Source organism: Myodes glareolus, chromosome 5 (assembly GCF_982192425.1).
Source record: "Myodes glareolus chromosome 5, mMyoGla1.1, whole genome shotgun sequence".
Classification (NCBI taxonomy): domain Eukaryota; kingdom Metazoa; phylum Chordata; class Mammalia; order Rodentia; family Cricetidae; genus Myodes; species Myodes glareolus.
In genome coordinates, this window is record NC_142030.1 from 92,280,936 (window position 1) to 92,287,057 (window position 6,122).

Genomic DNA, 6,122 nt, shown 5'->3' on the forward strand with positions numbered 1-6,122 from the left:
CCGCTTTTGCTGTGGCACAGGTGTTGAGAGTTGGCTAGTAGGGAAGCGGCCCTGGTCGCCGCCTCTCCCATCGGCCCCTTGAGCCGCAGCGGCTCTGGCGCAGACCTTGAGATGTTGCGGCCTGTGCCGCCTCGGTCTGAGTGTCGGCTCCCGCCACACTCCGCCACCAACACAGCCTCAGACCTCAGAGAACTAGGCTAGCCCCACGGGGAAGGCAGGGGCGCCTGGGGGTGGAGCCACCACTTCCTGGCCTGGGACACGGGGATCCGCGCAGCGAGCAGGCCCAGGGCCGCACACAGGGCCGCACACAGCCCTTGGATGGCGGGCGGGCTCTGGAGCCCGAGGCCACCGTACTGGCAAGAAATACGGGAGCCAATAAATCTTAAATCTAATATCAACAAACAGAGACCTGTAGATCTCTAAGTTCAAAACCAGCCTATTTCCAGTACTGACTGTGCTAAATTTTTACACTGAGTTTTTTAATACTCTTAAATGTTATTTTGGGAGATGTTTTTTTCTAGGAATGCTGACATACATCTGGATATTATTCATGCTATGGATTCATCTGTCCAGAGGCCTGAGGACAAAGCCTCTGCTATGGAGCTGTCTGGCCTGATTGCTGCGGAGCTGGCAGGTTCCTGAGGGATGGTCCAGCTCCTGCCCTTGGTCTGTCAGTTATTGCTGTGCTGTTGTTGCTGTACATTACAGTGTTGTTGTTGCTGTGCCATTGCTGTGCTGCTGGTTTTTCCCCTTGATTTGTCAGTTATTGCTTGCTATCAGTTTCCCTTATCCTGTCAGTTATTTCTGCTAAACACTATGGGTATCTTCAAGACAGGTTACAAAATGCCATGGTTATTCAAATTAAAAATTAGATACTAAGGTTAATCTTAACAGACTTCTTGATACAGCTGGAGAGTTGCGCCCCTGCAATCCCAGATTATTAAGCAATTGTCTAGTTATCTTCAAGGTAATTGGACTGGAGAACTTACTAGTTCTTGTTAAAATCGAAAAAAGGGGGAATAATGGAATTGCCCCCGATGCCAAGAATGGCTATTGCCATGGCTCTGTTCACTATAAATTTTTTAAATGGCAGCACGGCCTATACCATGGAAAACAAAGACCCTCAATCAGTTATCTACCACAATGGCTACAGCCCTGGATCAGCAGGCTACCATAGATACATCTATTAGAGATAAAATAATGGTTCTTAATCAAATAATTGACTTAGTACAAGAACAGGTGGATATCTTATGGCAGCTGCCCAATTGGGCTGTGAATGGAAAACTCCAGCCTTATGTGTGACCAGTGTACCATATGAGAACTTTATAAAAATGGCTAACTTGTCCCGAGAATTGTCTTTGTATCTTACAGGAGAATTTTGATGATTTGCTGTCCTCCTTGAGACGGTCCATCGTGACAATCAACTCCACGCGAGTGGACATAAGCCTGGCCAAAGAATTCCAGTCCTGGATTGTGTCCTTCATCTCCTACTTCAAAGAATGGGTGGGGGTTGGAATGTTTGGAACGGTCCTACGCTATGGAATAGTGTTTCTCCTCTGGATGGTCTGCTGACTCAAATCCCAAAGCCATAGGGATAAAGTGGTTTTTGCTCAGCGCTGGCTGCCCTAGAACAGGGAGCCTCTACTGATATGTGGTTATCTATGTTAAAGCAGTAAGGTTTAAGTCAACCAGCTCCTGCACCCCTAGGACTGTGGTCCATGGCACAGGGTGGAGTGCTTGGCTTAGCTAGCCCTGAAGGTTGTCGAGCTGAAGAGCATCGCACAGAGAATGGCCCTCTCTGAGAGATAAGTCGCTCTGCATAAGGGTTTCCTGCCGTATATTCCCTTTCCCAGAAAAATGGCAGAGGGCAGGCCGGATAGGTTCCAGGTGTCATGAGCCTAGGGGCAGATTCCATATAAGCCCATTTTAATGTTTCTATTTTGGGAAGTGCGACCTCTATCTTTACCTTCCGAGGGAGTTGCCTTTCTGCAAAGAAGTAAAATTAGGGGGAGATGTAGAAGGCCGCAGCCACATTCTCCATTATCAAGATGGCGCTGACATCCGGCTTCACCACCAGGTGAACGCACATGTGCTCGGTAATTTCCCACTGAGTCCCCGCCTACTCCCGAGGCATTCACCTGGGATTATGGACAATTGACCAATCCAAGAGTGACACGTTCCGAAGCAGGGTCTGTTTCCTATATAAGGGATGGGTTCCATCTTATCTGGGTCTCCGCCATGTGGCTTATGCTCTAGCTCCCAAGAGGATTAAAGCCTTTCTGCAGAAGTATCCTATGTGTCCCGCGTGGTTCTTGCAGGCTTGCTGAGGATGACTCTGAATTCCAGATCCTCCAGCCTCTAACTCCCAACTCCTGGGATCACAGGCATTCACAACCATGCTGTTCTATGTGGTGTTAGGAATAAAACTCAGGGGTTTGTGCATGATAGATAAGCATTCTAACTGAGTTCCATCCCCAGCCCTGGACTTTTAACTTTTTAAGAAAGATACCAATGGCTAGACTGTGTTAGTCACACACATGTAACTACATGTGAACATAACTATAAAGTCTTTAAATTATGTTTAAGGTTATTTTCTTGCTGGTCAAACTGTCATTCCTTTTCTGCAATTTCAGTTATAGTTTACAGTCTTTTTTTCTTTTATCTTCTAAGTCAAACATTTGCCGAGGAGTGAAATTAAAACATTATGTGTAGGTAATATAAAATGCAGGGCAGTGCTCCGAAAATGCTGCGTTTTAGCTGTTTCAGGACTAACTTTAGAAGATCATCCATCACCTGACTGCTCACAGCGTTGGAAGTGCTGCCTGTAATTAGGTTACAAAAGTATCAGCAGAGATAGGCTGTGCTTGGCAGATGTGTTATTTTGTTTGTTTGTTTATTGGTTTTTCAAGACAGGGTTTCTCTGTGAAACAGTCCTGTAGACCAGGCTGGCCTTGAATTCAAATTTTTTTTTTAAAGTATCCATTGGAAAATACTGTCTATTTCAAAAATTTGCTGGGGACAAATAACTTCACCAGGCCTGAGCCCACAGCACACAGTATTATTATGTGATGAGTTGTTGCTGAGTGTGTGCCAACCTCAGAATCAGCCTCTTACAGCCCGGGACCAGGGATGATTGTTCAAAACAGTTGTACACTGTGTGTTCTCTCTGTCTGTCTGTCTTTCTGTCTCTGTCTATCTGTTTCTCCATCTGTCTGTCTGTCTCTGTTTTATGCTTGGTTGGTTTTGAAGATGGTGTCTCACTACGCGGCCATGGCTACCTGGAACTCATGATATAGACCAGGCTGGCTTTGAACCTGGGGGAAACCTCTTGCCTCTGCTTTGTGAGGGTTGGGATTACATGTGTGTGGCATTACTCCTGGCCTTAAAGAAGTTGTGGTTAAGAATTAAATGACCTTAAGAAGGTCATTTGATGTTAATAAATTAACAACTAATATTCTCCAGTTATCTGTGCACAGCTGAGCTAGCTGGTATCACACACACACACACACACACACACACACACACAATTTCAGAAAGGTTTTATGCTCATTATAAAGGGGTGCTCTGGTTAGCCACTTCATCTGTCTCCAGGCATAGTAGAAAGCACTGAACTGAGAGGAACTTGGCTTGAAAAAGAATGTACTTGGGCAAGACATTTAACCTCTCTGATTCTGTTTCTCTCTTATAAAATAGCGATACTATCTGCTCAGAGGTACTAGAGACATTAACATTGTAAACAAGATTACTAATTTAATGGTATAATATAATGACATGTACACTGTGTAACAATATAACATGCTGTATGGTAAAACACTGCATAAATCATTGACAAGCAATTATCTTCTCATTTTCCCTTAACAGCTTTGCTAACTTTGAAGAGTTAGTCCTAGAGCCCAGGGGAATTAGAGGCTGATTCCTAAGATCACAGTTGTTCAGCACAAAACTGGTGCTTTATACCGCTATGTGGTACCTTGCATTGATCCTGTCCTATATGGGTGGTGTTTCTCACAGAAGGCCTAGGCATCAGAGAGACCCAGGGGAAGTTATTCTCTGACTTTGCCTTACTGCATCTACCTCATCACAAATACATGTTTAGCTGGGGATGTAGCTCAGCTGTTGCTTGTATAACATCTATGGGTTTGATCTATAGCACTTTATAAATTGGAAACGGTGGCACATGCCTGTGATCCCAGAGGCAGGAAATCAGACATTCAGATAGATATTCAATCTCTCTCTCTCTCTCTCTCTCTCTCTCTCTCTTTCTCTCTCTCTCTCCAGGCTTTCTTCTGTGTAGACCAGGTCTTGAACTCACAGAGATCCATCTGCCTCTGCCTCCCAAGTGCTGGGATTAAAGGCGTGTGCCACCACTGCCTGGCTCATTCTTTTAAAATGATCTATTTGTTTTTATGTTATGTGCATTGGTGTTTCGCCTACACGTATATCTGTGTAAAGGTGTTGGATCCCCCAGAACTGGAGTTACAGACAGTGGTGAGCTGCTATTCAGGTGCTGGGAATTGAACCCAGATATTCTGGGAGAGCAGCCAGTGTTTTTAACCACTGAGCCATCTGTCCACCCTTCAAGGTCATCCGTGATCCATGGCAAGTCTCAAAACACAAAACAAAAACCATCCCTGCCTTCTTCCCTGACCCTGCAATGTGTCTCACCGGCTGTGAGGTCAGCTTCTAGGCCTTTTGAACTGTTTTCTATTACCAAAAATACCACACTGACTTTTTACTTCTGATCCCTCTGTAGAATGGCTTCCCTTCTCCCCTCCTCCCTGCAGACCACAACCTTATCATCCCCCAGGAAGGCTGGCTTCCCTGAACCCCACGCTCGAGCTCGGCGAGGTCTTTCTCAGCTAACCCTGTGGTGGCTGGACACTGCTCATCACTGGTCTCCACTGGTCCCATTGCTATAGTTTAGCAGGGAATGTTTCTTAAAGGTCTATGTATTAGAGTCAGCTGAGCACTACTGGCAAGTACCAGACACTTAATGGATGGGGATTAAGGGGTCATTTTACATCATTGAGGGTATGCTTTGTAATGGACTGTGGAACACCAGTCCTCCCGTGGTTTTTTTTTTCTTTTTCTTGTTTGTTTGCTTTTTGCTGGCTGCCCCGAGCTGCAATCCACCCTACCATGAGTTCTTTGCCAGGATCTACACCACTGCCCAGAGAGAAGGCCTATTAACTGTGTACTGAAATCTTCCCTTAGAAACAAGCAAACAAGGCCGGGTGGTGGGGGTGCATGCCTTGGGAGCCGGAGGCAGAGGCAGGCGCATCTCTGTGAGTTCGAGGCCAGCCTGGTCTACAAGAGCTAGTTCCAGGACAGGCTCCAAAGCTACAGAGAAACACTGTCTTGAAAAACCAAACCAAACCAAATAAAACAAAAACCAGACGTGTGTGTGTGTGCATGCGTGCATGTACACGAGCTCATCTCCCCACAGTGTCTGTGCAGGTGGCCATGGAGGCTATAAGAGGCATCAGATTGTGAGCTGCCTGATTCGGATGCTGGGAACCAAACTGTGGTCCTCTACAAGAGCAGCAAGGCACTCTTTACCTCTGGGTCCTCTCTCCAGCTCCCTTCCCTTTTTATGAGTTGGTTATCTCGGGTATTTTGTTACAGCAATGGAATGTTGACTAACATATCCATTCTAAATATTTTGTAGTACTTTGGGGCTTAGCAAGTACCTGGAACAGAACTTTGTGCACCTCATAACTACCTTCTGAACAACATATATCCTATATCCTATAAAAATTCAGGTTAGGAAACAAGCTGAGAGGGGCCAGTGATTTGTGGAAGGTACATAAATCCAAGTAGAAGCACAATTCCTTTGGAACCAGTTTTGTAAGTTTCTCAGGGTTTACAGGGTTGAACACAGTGAAGGGATACTCCACATAAAAAGCATTTCTACTTTGATTTGACTCGACTATAAACCTCTGCAAGGCAGGGATTCTAATTCATAGGCACCATTACCGCCGGCACAAAAAGAGAGCGCGCTAATGGGGGTGGGAAACCAGTCTAGTATCTCTGAAGCCAAGGGCTCCCTCTGCTCTCAGCCTCTGAAATCCGACCCACAGTGCCACGGCTCATTTCTCAACAGATGTGTTTACTGGTCCCTC